This window comes from Odontesthes bonariensis, chromosome 20, assembly GCF_027942865.1.
Source record: "Odontesthes bonariensis isolate fOdoBon6 chromosome 20, fOdoBon6.hap1, whole genome shotgun sequence".
In the NCBI taxonomy this organism is placed as follows: domain Eukaryota; kingdom Metazoa; phylum Chordata; class Actinopteri; order Atheriniformes; family Atherinopsidae; genus Odontesthes; species Odontesthes bonariensis.
In genome coordinates, this window is record NC_134525.1 from 20,524,061 (window position 1) to 20,538,289 (window position 14,229).

Below are 14,229 nucleotides of genomic sequence, written 5' to 3' on the forward strand. Positions count from 1 at the left end.
GTGAATGTGGGGGAGATGCTTTTTGGCACACCTCCAAAGATGAGGAAACGTGATGTTGACAGGACATGAACCTCTTCTTCTCTTTCACTCCTATCTTTGTCCTTCAAAACATAGAGAGGGAAAATCTCTAAATATAGAAACCACAAGGCCTATTGCCCCTGACACCTGAATCTGCTCTCAAGCTACTGTTAACATTTATGTGTTTGGTCTGGAGAAATCCAATGAAAAAGTGACAGGGGATTAAGGACAGAGAAAAACAATGCAAGAAGGAGTATCAAGAAGAATGCAAATCTATTTCTAGCTGTTTGCTATATTTGTTCAAGGGTACTGCAATATGAAACATCACAGTAACTAAACAAAAACATTAAAAGAAACTGGGAATGGGATGCAGAGTTGTAAGCTGTGCTGAGTCTTAATAAAAAAATATAAGCTCACAAAAACAGCCCAATGTCTTCGACTTTCAATCCAGTGCTTTTACAGAACAGTGGATGAACAAATTCAGTAAAAAAGTGTATATTTCTCCTTTACAGGATACCTGTTCAGTGTACGTGCATACACATCTTTCCATCAACAAACACAGCAAATGATCCCACTTTCCCTCTATGCCATTATGTCTTCTAGAGGAAAACTAATTGCCTAGTAAAACTCTGCAGACAGCTTCTGGGCTGGGAGAGGCAACTGCAAAAAACGACCTTCCTCTCACATGTTGACATGAAAACAATTGCATCTATCAGGGCCCTTAAACTGCTTTCCTTACCCATCTGAGGCTGTGCCTGGCTAGTTGCTGAACCCACAGTTTCCAATGGACTGGAGGTGAAGCTAACGAGACAATAATAAGAGCCCACGCACCCCTGTGTCGCTCAGTGACAGCAGTGTGGTCGAGCCACAGCGTGCAATTCATTACTGCGATTTATAATGCAATAGCAAAAGCCACTGTGGTAGATTAAAAAAAAAAAAAGAAGAAAAAAAGCGAAAGCAGGGAAAGAAGAAAGCAACAAAACAGAAAACGAGGGAGCCAAATCCAATGGTCAAGTACACAAGCTGAGGACATAGTGTAGGTCAAATGTGTATTTATGTGTATGAATTCATCATTTTCTTGGACTGTAAACCGGGTGCAGGATTAATTGAAAAACTTTTCAATTATTCATGGAATTTCATTGTATGGTCTAAAGCAGAGGATTAAATGACTCAGGGGAGAGAATTAAGTTAATATATTAGGCTACTCTTTTATTGTAAGAGTGAAAATGGAAAACATCATGGTCACACCCCACCCCCATCTGCAAAACACCCACAAGAGCAAACTTACATAAAGAAAACACTACATAATTACAAGAACATGCACAGTGTCCGCTTCTTGCAGAGATCTTAAAAGCGGGCGGAGTCCAACTAAAGGTATTCATTGCAGTTGACAGATATCCCTTCTGTTGACTGCTGAAGCACAGAATGTGACCTAAATAAAAGGCCCTCGCGGTGATCTGCAGCAGTGTGTTTGTGGCACAGCTGTCTGCAGTGCTGCACTAAAGCAGAAAAACGGAAGTTGGGTCATGTGAGCTATCTGCCTGGTAGCAACACATACACATAAACACACAAACATGCAAATACAGAGTGTAGTTGACAGGCTGCATGTACATACTGAATTTTGATGCTGCTAACTTGTAAAGCGCAGTTTTTCAACAAGTAGATCTTCTGGTTGTACTGCGTCTGTCAGGTGGGGTCTACAGTGATGTGTGCTCATAGACTGCAGTGGTTATGTATTATGATCCATGTCCATAGTAGCAGACCAACCCGTTGGATGTCTACATGTCTAGTGAAGTTACCCTGCCTTAATGGACATTGACAACTGGCCAGACCCCTCTGAAGTTGCATTAAAATATTTCTGTCCTTCTATTGGGCTAACTTTTTTTTTAATTGATCTTTCCATGCAGGCAGCTAATGAGCCAATTGCCATGTCTTCACATTCCTTTCCTGCACAAGACCAAATTAAGTTTATGATAATTAACTTTATTTTCTAGCTTTTAAAACAGTTCTTAGTATCATTAGCTGTAGCTAGCTGGCTAATTAAACTAAAGTTTGCTGCATAAGTTAATTGAAGTGTCATCGAATTTGTAATGTTTCAGTTTCTTTTAATACAAAAGCCTATCAATGGAGTCTTAATAGCTACAGGATATCCATGGGCCAATTACAGTACGGGCCTACTGTTACATAAACAGAACTCAATGAAACAAATATTCAAATATTCCCATGCATAAACAAGCACACAGATGAAAAACAAGATACCCCAGCAACTTGTGCCTTTTAGTTTGAATAGGTTCTAAAACCTACAAAATGTACCAACATTTAAAGTGTCTGTATATTAAAACTATAGACACACGGAAAAAAAAGGCTGTGAATGATGTACTCAATTAACAAAGATGGTTACATTTTCTTTGGATGCCCAATTTCTTTCAGCTCTGATTAGATAAAAGTAGAATTTTCTTTTCTTCAGCCTCTCCCACAGAAAGCCAACTGGGATGCAGCTTCACAATGGTCAAATCTATACCTAATGTCGTTTACATCACCCTGAGCTTTGCTCACTAAAGCAAGTGGATAAATGTGGTATGACAATGCAAAGCAAACGTTGACTTATTGCACACCATCTTTAAAGGAAGCGGAAGAATCAATATGTCTTAGTGTAAGAACTCAGTAGCAGCTTCTGTTGCTGATAGAATGAAAATCTGCTGGATGGATTGCAGTTCATCTGTCTCCTCCATTGACATCAAACTGGCTGAAAGATGCAGGTCACTGGTCATGGAGCTTCTCTGAAGCATAAGAGGCCACACAGCTAGCTTGTCCTTGATTTTCAACCTAAAGGTCGAAAACATTACCAATCTCCTCAAATGGTGGTTAGAAATCATCTCAGGGGATGTGGCTCATCTTACGTGACTGTTCCTGCGTTTGTGAATCAGATGAATTTAAGAGCACAGCACCTTACTTCCAGTTGGTAAGTGAAGTTTTGCCTTTGGTATGGATAAAGAATTTACAGTCTAAGGCTGTCATAAATACAGAATAAGAAGCAAAGGATACTGTACACTTAAAAATAATTTTTTTCTCATGAGTGGCAATTTAGTGTCTTTGCGTGGAATTTTTTTTTTAACAAGCTCTTTCAAACTCGACAAGTTTGAAAGCACTGTATGCTTGATTGGGGTTCCCTCTATAGACTGTTAAGTCATGATAAAACAAAAATTTTTAAGGTTTTCAGATATGCCTGTGCTGCTGCTGAATTCTACTCCAATCACATTATGGCTTCAGGATTTAAAAATTACATTTGAAAAGCTTGCCAGAAAGGCATCTTTCTTGAGACAATGTTCCAACAATTCTTTAAAAAAGATTCACAGATCTTACATGACTGAGTTTGAAACAGGTATCCCGTCCTTGCAAACGTGAAATCTCTTGTTATGGTGTTAAAACACTAAAGTATTTAGATGGGATACCGTACTTTCCTTATTTTCCTGTAATTTGGGAGAATGGACCTTTATAAATTGAGCATATGAAGATAAATTAGGAGCAATGGCTGGAATAAACAAGATAATTAACTTTTCAGAGAGGAAAAATCAGTGTGACAGAAAATGCCCCCTGTACATACTGAGCAATAAAGAACATAATAGATCCTCTGCTTGCTGTATGTTCAGATAATCTGAGCCACTTAGAGAAGCATTCACAGCATTCTCAATGAGACTTCCTTGTTCTTATAAATCTATCTCAAACACAGACACAGAAGAGTTGGTGAAGAAATAACAGTGGTAGAGAGGATACTGTCATTTGGAATATCTGAACAGTGACTTTGAAAAGAAAAATCCCAGGACAATGATGTTTTGCAACATTTTAAACACAGTCAGGGGACAAACAGCTGCTGACAGCTTTGTTTCGATGAAATGATGTAGTGGTAGCTTTTAAGGATGTCAGGAGAGCTTTCAACTTTAACGTCCTGCTGTTAAAATGGCTGTTAAATGATTGATGACAGTATCACTTGATTTTTCTCACTGGCTGTAGCAAGACAGCATGGTAAGGAAAATCTCAAAGCATTGCCTTTGGTTTGTGTGCTACCTTTCATACAATATTGACAAAATCAATGGGAAACTGATGGAAACACAATGCTTTCAGCAGGCCTGACACACAGATTTTAAAACAAAGATGTTTCAAAACTCGCGAGTAAAACATAGTTGTGCATGATTGTGTTACGATGAGAGTGTTCATGAGTGCCGTTTATAATTTCTGTGGATTTTGAAATTAATAAGGCAGTTTTTAACTGATGCATGAAAAGTGTGTGCAGCTCTCATTGTGACATTGAACAAACTTCCTTGCAGCAACATTCCCACAACAGATGGCAAAAATTGGAGTACTGAAACAACGCAGGGTTCAGAAAAGAGCTATGAGGGTGTTAGTGAGGCATGCAAGCAGAATGTGAAGGATAATAAATGACTTCACACAGGTATTGCATGGTCGTGTGTTGCATCAGAACAGTTTGAATCTAAATTCAGGCCTTTCTGTATGGAGTTTGCATGTTCTTCTTGTGACTTCACTACAGGTACTGTGGTTGCCTCCGACAGTCAAAACATGCAGAGTTTTAATTAGTGATTTTAGATCAATCTTGGGAGTGAGTGTGAGCGTGCATGTTTATATGTCTCATTTGTCTCTGTGAAGTACTGGTGAGCTGTCCAGGGTTTACCCTGCTCCTCACCCAAAGGTAGCTGGAAGAAGCTCTAATAAGAAATGAACATGAACTTGTTTATTTTAGGGCTTAGTTCAGAGTTTTAAATGATGAACTGTGAACTTGACCTAATTCAGTTTTAATCTGTGTGAGCTGAACTTTGAACTAGTCCATGTGAAGTGTGAACTTGCACAAACCCTGAAGGTAGATAAGGAGGTAGAACATTACTGTATGACAGGTTACTCAACATGTTTCTATTTCATGTAGGCTTTATTCAAAACACTGTATTAAGTAACTGTTTTGTAATTTGATCAATAAACCTGAAAAACTTGTATTCACAGCACAGCTTTAAAGCAATTTTTTAAAAACTTTTCATTAACTGATATACTTTGACATTAAATCATCACGTTTCTTTGTATTGGCTGTATTAATGAAGCGACATGCCTTAATGGACAGATGGGTGTTCCTGGTTTCTACAAGACAATTCCTTTGTCACAACCAAGCTAATTAGGCTGACTGTCAGGGCTCTTTCTGAAAAATGGAGTGACTGTGTTGAGTTACAGATGAGGACCTGCCAAACACATTCCAAAGATACATTTCTCTGGTGATGAGGTCTGTTTGAGCATGGTAAACAAATTAACAAAGGTATTGTTATTTGGTTCTTTTAGTTGGAAGCTCAAGAACGGACCGGAGTAATTCAAGTGAAAATGAAGTCTTTATTTGTAGTCACACGTCAAAGCATATCTGCGCTGGGCTCAGTGGGAAAGAGCTCCCACAGGAAGTCTGTCAGACTGCGCCTCGATTTCCGGGTATCATTTGTATTTATAGCCTCATAGGTTGGACTCACACTCGACCGAGTGTGAACATTTTCATGACAATCTTTTAAATATTTAATCTTGCTTGTTTATTTCCAAGAAAATCAAAAAGGAACATTTCATGAGGAATCTATAGATTATTGCAATAAAATATGTGAAATATGAAAACAGGGAGTTCGCTAAGATTTCTAAATTGAAAAACATTATTGCCCCAGTTGCATTAAAATGAATGAACTCATTCAGGAATCGCTTGATCTTTAAAGAATAAAAGGATTCCACTGAATGGCTCTGACATGAGGCTTTGACTCCATAACAAAAGGCCAAGAACTCTGCCGACATTGCTTTTTGTATGGCTTAAGGTTGAAGCCATCATGATCACAGTGGAAATCCAGAAGAACGATGGCAGCTCAGATCGCTTCTTTTTTATTTCACGTTAAAGGTTACATTCACAGTTAGATATGAAAAAATTACTTCTAAAAGGCATCCATGTGGTCTCTCAGAGCAACAATCTAAGGTTTTATTAAAAATTAGATCGACTGGTTGAGCGCTAAAGATGCAAAAATTCAAGATAAATCAAGTCTTTTCGCAAACTTTCTAATAAAAAAAACATTATCTGAACAAAACACTGTCTTTATAAAAGAGGCTCTCTGGGTCTTGTTTAAATTCCTTCTGGTAGAAAACTATATTAAATACTGTCAGCAAGGATTTTGTTTTTGTTTACCATGGCTAGATTTTTTTAACAAGTTGATCTAAACAAACTGGATAAAAATACGAGAGATATACACATAAAGTCTAACTGATGTTTCCCAAAAGCCGTTTTAGAAAATGATAATGCCGTATAAAATGTCATTTTGAGCCTTTCAAACTAATCCATTTCCACAAATCATGATAATGAAAAGTACGAGGGGTTATTATTTTATTGCTTGCTTCTCTTTTTTCCTTAATAAAGTTCAATAGAGCTATCCACAAAAAGCGGCAAAGGAAATTGGACAGGAGAGGACAGCATCGCCATGGAAACAAATGGATTTTCTGGTGAAAAAAACAATGTGTTTTCACCCCCAGCTAATGAGAAATCATATGTGGCAACTGCTTTGGGATCATATGTGTGGACAGACGCAGAAGTCGCCATTTCTTATGCTTTATATCTTCATATAACCACAGGGCATGCAGGAAAATTGTGAAAAATGACCAAAACCACTCCTGTCCATTTTGTAGAAGATAGAAATGTCAGAGACAGAGATAGTGATGTTATTTGTATAATTTTGAAAATGTAAAAAATGAAATGAAAAATGTGCAATTTAGACTGCATCAATCTACAGCATAAAAAAATGAATAAATAAATAAATAAAAATGAGGGAATACCTTTTGGAAAAACTGGTGTTCCCCTTTGAGATGCCAAGCACTGAAGCTGCTTTGGTGGCTACTCGTGAGAAGTTATTCTACTTACATTTATTGAATTTCTTTTTTTCTTTGTCAGCTATATTTTCACTATTAATCCTGAACTGTTTCTAAGTGTACCTATGTAGCATGGAAATGAAGAGCCTCAATGCATTTTTATCACAACTCAAAGTGGGACAAGACCACAGTCATAAATATATTCTGAGCCTGCCAACACACAAGTGAATAAATTATCTGGTAAAAAGCCTCTGACTGTGTTTGGATAGGCATTTCTATCTGTGCTCATACAGAGTAATAATGTTACATTCTCTCTTAAGAGCCATAAAATCAGGGCCACCTTATTCTGGACAATGTGCAAGAGAGCAATGCAGTGCTGCAACGGTGAGAACTAAATCAACTCTGGAGAGCCTGTGTGTGTGCATCTCTGTGAATACGATACATAGCACATAGTGTCCTCATCTATCAACTCCATGACCCTCATGAGAAAAAGTTGCTCATGCTGCTATTATATCAGTGTGAGGCTTCCAGGTGTGGCATTTCTGCTGCGTTCATACACTTGCAGCTGATAATATGAGTGTAACTTAGTTATGAGCCCTATTTCCAGCCATGCAGCTTCTTGAGAGCAGCACAAATAAAATGAGCACAAACAATTAAAATTTACTAAACAAACTGTGTGGATATTCAGCCGCCTCTCTGTTTGTCTTACTGTTAATTTTAATTCACACCTCACCTATTCAAAATGAGATGCATGGTGTTACGTGACTTCCAAACATACAGATTACAGATACAGTCACTGCAGTAAAAATCAGGTTATGCGCATGCTCTTTGATTGTACAGTATGCACAGTGTAATCACTGGCCACTGTCAGGCAGCATTAGCATCAAACTATGGCCAGAGGCAGCCAGTGTCAGGTGATTTCAAGTAACTGGCTCTGCAGTTAATTACATGTCAGGAAACAGAGCAGATCATAAGTGCACACAGCTAATGTGTTAATATGCTTTTAGCTAATGTAGTCAAAATACCTACTAAATATCCTTTGCTGTACAATACAAAACAAATTTTATTAGACAGAATGTGCAGAGTAAACATTGTATTGATAATGATAATAATTGATAATTGATAAATAAGGACCAATAGAAATAGAGATTAAGTATCTACATCACTGGTCTCCAGACATGCCTTGAGTGCATGAATGGGTGGCCCCTGAGCGGCAAAACATTCAACATGGCTACCTTTGCTTCTCATAAGATTGGAGAGTTTTACAAATTAATATAAACTTAAATTAAAGGTGGGGTATGAGATCTTGGAAAAAACGGTTCCTGCAAGCTATATTTTTGAAAATACACAACCTTGCCTCTCCCATCAGCCCACCCCTCGAAACCACGCCTTCAATACACATGAACGAGTCACGAGTCTGTGAACGCGCAGGGGGGAGGGGGGCTGACGGTTGATTGGCATGTCAGAATCCAATAGAAGTAACTCTCATCATTACTTCTATTGGCCAGACATTTCCTCTTGCTACACCCTCTACAATGGACTAAAATATTAATTTTTATTTCCAAACATTCTATTTTAGTGGGTGCAATGGGGTCGTGAGGAGGTTTTCAGACAATATGATAAAAAATGCTCCAGAAAACATCTCATACCCCACCTTTAAGGGTCTCAATTTACAACATAAGGAGAATATCTGTTTTATAAAGTAGGGGATAAGGATTGCAAAAGCAGGTTACAAGTGTGATTTAACCTTTCGTCAAAACACCAGTGATACTTAATTTGAACATATTTGGAGCAAACTTTAAACATTAGGTCACTTTCTGTACAAATATTGCTTGCAGAATAGGCGTGCTATTGTTCCTCTAAAGTCGTGAAGGCTAGTTAAAATCTAACCCTAATCCAAAATGTAGATCAAAAGAAGCACTGTTACAGATGTTTTTCCAGCAAATACAAAATCCTTGATGCAGTTTCAGGGACTATAAATAGAATAGAATAGAATAGAAAAATGCTTTATTCATCCCCAGTGGGGCAAAAAAAAATAAAAAAATGGTAAGGATGCAAAATAGCTCGTCATGGTTAGTCGTAATGTTGAAAAAAAATAGATTTTACTTAGAAATCTAACATAACGGACACCAAGTATCCATTGCAAATCCACGTTTCCAAGCCGGGATTCTTGTCGTCTCTGTTAGTGGCAGATATCCATTTGGCTCTCTTCTTTACTTTTTAGAATTTTGCAAAAAAAGTAAAGCCATCTTCTGTCTGAATCTTCTGCTACAGTTGATTGCACAACAGCTCTTCACCATTTTAGATGCTTTTTCTGTGTTTTCCAGCAGGTCAAACAGTTCTTGGCTACTGAGTCAGCAGCCTTTTTGCACTAAGTGGCAAAAAACACTTGTTTCAACAAAAAAAAAAAAAAAAAAAAAACTACACAAACTCATATTCAAGTGCTTCTTTTGGGAAGCAACTACAGATGATGAAATAATAATAGACAGTAGCTGTTTTGATGCGATAATACATCTGCTCCTCCTCTCCAAAGCTGTGCGCTTAACTTGTTAGCGCAGAGGTCACAGAGTAGTATTGGAAGGTATTTGGGTGAAAACATGAGAGAAAGCTTGATGACTTGTCTCTACTTTACTGTAGGGGTCTTGTCACATCGAGAACATCTCAACAGCCGCTTGATAGATCTCGGAGTGAGATCCACCATAGCAGGAGGGAGCGGGGGAGGGTTGGGTCTAACCCACTGTCTTCTCGCATAAGTGCTGGTGGAAGCATATCCATTGCGACACGCACATGCACAAGACAAGCAATCACAAATACAGATACAGCCCCATGGACATACACAGGAGACACACACAGAGGTTGGGAGGCATTATTCCAGCCGTTCCTGCACACTTTGGAGATTTGATCCTAAACCAGACGAGCTGCCTGCACAGAGAACAGGTGTCAGACCAGACGATTGCTGAGGGCCCATGGTTAGTAGCTAGCTCCCAGCAAATCGCTCATCAGAAGTTGGCGACACCGAGAGGGCATGTAAATTCTTAACTTAATGGAGTCTAGGGATTATGTCAGCAAAATGGACGTTATGTCTCCTGTCAACCTAAGCTCAGCCAAAGTCTATCAAGGACTGAAGACTGATGTGCTAAGGTGCTTAACAATTAATGCCATTCAGTGCAGATACATTTCTGATAAATGTCGTCTTTGAAAAGAGAGAAAACTAACTTAAAGACACAAAAGAGAAATCAAGTCATCTGTGAGTCATCTATCTCAGAATAAAATGAGCCAATATTCTAACAGTAAAATTAATAATACTTAACGTGTAATTTGATCACCAAAGCTTAATTAAATGTATATTATTGTGTCAAAGATTTTTCTCAGAGTCATTCCTGTTAAACAATCTTCACTCAGAAACATTTAGTAAGTTCTCCTCTTTCATGGTAAAACAAAGAGGATTCACACTTAAAGACATGGTTGGTAATCCTGTTCAGAAACACATTTTGTAATACTGGGTGAAATGGTCCGTCTATCCTGAGAGAAATCTATACAAGATGTATTTAGAAAAAGGGACGAAAATAATCAGACCTCTGTGGCAGCTGCAGGACTGAGAAAAAGCTGACCAATCCGAGATCAGCGTCCCGCTGATCTCGGAGTGGTCGCCTACAAAAAACCAATCAGATGCCTCTGCTTTCTGCCTACGCCCCCCTCTGCCGGCTCCCTGCTCCATGTGCGCATGCGGTTCCACCGGCTTTGGATGAAGCACTGACGGAATGGGGAGGGGGGGGTGGAGCTTAGAGGAGTGGACACTTTCGAATCTTGCTAGCTCTCTTGCTAGCTCTCTAGGATTACCTACCATAGCTTTAACAGCCTAACCTGGAGTCAAATATTCGCTGCAGGGTCTAAAGCAGTTGGTAAAAGTCATATTTTCCACAATGCTCAAAATACCATATGGGTTTTTCTAAAGTATGACTTGAATATCATTCATTTTCATGGATATTTGAACTGTAAAAATCTTTTAAATCACACAGCTTATTCCTTAATTTAGCATACTAAATCCTTGTGCCCATAACTGAAAGCAAGTCTTTGAACTTGAAACAAAGCAGCAGTTAAGTGTTTGAATTTGAAACGAAGCACTGAGTCTAAAATGTGATTTACGGTTTAGAGTTTTATGAGCAGCCAAATGAGCTGTGAAATGTGCTGCTCATTGAGCAAGTTAAATTAGCTTCCCACTTAATAATTTGTTCAGGTACCCACAGATAACAGATTCCAATTTACTGCTATACTGAGGCGACACACATTACATTTAAGAACAATAACTTTTTGTTTATTAGATATCGTGGGCATAGCTCAAGATGAGAACCAAAGTCGAGGGGTCCCAATGCAGAACAGAGATATCATCTTAAATTAGACTTTGAAAGGTAGAGAAAAAGGCTTTAATTGAAGTTTGCAGATGTGTCATTATGAATTACTGAACTGTGGATGTTTGAAGATAAAACATTTTTAGCATTGCCAAGTGCTCCATCTAAAGTAGACCTCATTAATGTCCTAGTAAAAAAGCATTTAAAAAAAGCAAGAGTTGTTAAAAGCTTGAACAGTTTAGAAATACTACTTCTCAGATGTTGTTTATCATACTTTTTTGTATTCCTATGCACTACGCTATTTTTTAGTAGTTGTACAAGGCTGCAGAATCTGCATCATACACTGAAGCCCAATTATACCAATGTGTATTTTCAACCTCTTCGTGCCATGCAGTCTACAAAGAATAATTATAAGTAGAATTATTTATCTGTGATTTTTAAATCATAAGTGTTTGAGTGATGTAGCATGACATGACAATCCCACACATCCAAGCTGTCAATGTACTGAATATCAATATGAATGTCTAATCACTTTTCCTTCTGCCTAATCTACAACCTTTTTCTGTTATTTGATGATTCATCAAGCTTTTCTCATTTCCTGACCACTAAGTATCTGTTGTGTTTTCAACAAAAAATGTGGCTTCGACAGTGTAACATCAAGATTTTAGAAGCTGAAAAAAATAAAAATACTAATAGAGAGATTACAATTAAAAACTGCACAAAAGGAATTCTGTGACTATCAATTTACCCACACTCTGCATATCCTCCCGTCTGATACACACTGGCTTAGAATTTGTTTGTAAAAGAACATTGCTTTTTTCAAATAGCCTTCAGTAATGACTCAAGCCAAAGAAACGATATGTTTTCATATGGTAAGCTGCACTTTCTGTAAATCCAGCTTTCTGGCAGAAGCCTTTGGCCTTAAGGTTCATGGTTGGCTTGCATAGAAGGGCTGCACAAGAAATTGGATCCCATGTGAAATCATACATGATCTAGTCAATGCAGATTCATAGTTTCCTTTCTAATGTAGCCACAGCAGCTGAAATATTATGAACACACAGATTTACTGTGGAAAAATTCAAGAAGAAAAGACATTTTTCCACAGTATGTCCTGGATTCAGATCCTTTCATTTTCTAATTTCAATCGCACAAATATATGTATACATATATAAATACAATTATATCTATATATCTATATAGATATGTATATATATATATATGTGCTGCATATATTAGGACGTCTAAATCCTGTAACCAAACTGGAAGCCACAGGAGAGAAGCCTGAAAACGAAAGACTCTGCCTCCTATTCCGGTCTTGGAAATTCAGGGAATAACCAGCACTCTGAGACTAAAGGGTTCTTGTGGGGTAATAAAAAACGATTAGATCTGTAAGGTAGTAGGGAGCTTGGCCATTAAGTGCTTTATATGTGATAAGAAACAATCTTAAATTCAATCCTAAATTTAACAGAGAGCTAATGAAGAGAGTCTAAGATAGGAGAAACTTGATTTATCTTGGCGAGACCAGTCAGTATATTGGATCAACTTAAAGATTTTAAAGGAATTGTTTGGACACCAAGATCAATTGGCATTAAAAAAGCCAGTACATACAAGTCATCAACTGGGGAAGCTTCATGACATCTGTTCGGCTATTTACAAGTAAACAAAATTTCCTTTTAATAAAACTTCAGTAGAACATAAATAGTAACATTCATATCTTTATTGATGGATAAACTGTTTATGCATTAATCATAGAGCATTTCATTGCTTAAAATGTGTTGAATACTGTTTTATTGTCCAGCAGTTTAAAGCACCAACATACAAAACTAATCCTCTAATAGATTCTAATATGTGAGGAAGACAAAACAAGAATTTTGAAGCCGTCACTGTCCAATATTCAGATTTCTGTTAAAAAAAAAATCGAATGCAATTTTTTTTTTTTTTTTTTTACAGAAAATTCCTAAACTGTGCATTTAAACCTTCATAAAACCCTGTTCTCACTTTAATCTTTATAAGCTTTATAACAAAAAGGGAGCAGATACAATATACCTCATATACAAATGGACTGTTACTTTTTCATATTTGACTCTAGTCTTTTCTGTTCGTTTCTCAGTTCCTCCCACCTGATATGGGAGCAACAGGCACTAATAAAATGAGACAACCTTGCTTCACAGCTGTCATTTTACACCATCAATTAAATATGATGGGCGGTACAGCTGCATCATTTGTCCATTGTCATCTCACAGCGTGCTGCTGTATTTTGCAATGCTCATGACAGCTTACACATTTACTTTTCAATTCAATGTACAAAACAGAATCATGTTTAGCTCATTTTTATGAGTCACAGGTGGAGTATCACCGTACACTTCTTCAAAAGTTCAAATAAAGACCAGGCTGATGCAGTCTTCCTCAACACTGCAGAATTGATCACAATTCAGCAAAAATAAACAGATAAATAGATAAAAGTGCTGTCTAAATTGTCCCACTGCATGCTTTTCCTTACAGTAATGAGTTATAGCTAATTATAGATTGGACAGTTAGTCTCTACTCTCAGTTCTAGTCTCTGTCTGCATTATTTTCCATTGTCACTGATCTAACTTTTCTATGGCAAACTGACATGTTAACAAAAGGATGTAACGATAAGAACTTACTGAGTTTGGGTTGTGCTGCAGCTTCGCACCTCTTACATTTCATGGACGATGGAGGTGAAGTTTCAAGATGAGATGATAAAAGATGTTTTTTTATTGAGTTGGTAACTATGCTGTTGCAGTGGTACAATTAAACTTTTCCTAAGAAGCCAGTCAGAACTTATCTTTTTTTAATAGCACAAGTAAGTAAGCAATAGAATGAAGTGTGGACTGTGAATATAAATACATTTTCCAAACTTTAAATAACATTAAGTTCCACTTAATTTTACTGTGTTGTGAACACATTTTTCCCATCAAGCTATATCTTAAACTTCTCTATTAAACTGAAGACTGAATAT

General features: G+C 37.5%; 1 protein-coding gene across 2 annotated transcripts in view; it reads right to left on the reverse strand.

The window, feature by feature from the left end:
• dlgap1b (discs, large (Drosophila) homolog-associated protein 1b) overlaps positions 1-14,229 on the reverse strand; it is an 87,048-nt gene that overhangs the window by 41,939 nt on the left and 30,880 nt on the right. The gene's annotated exons all lie outside the window — the stretch shown is intronic.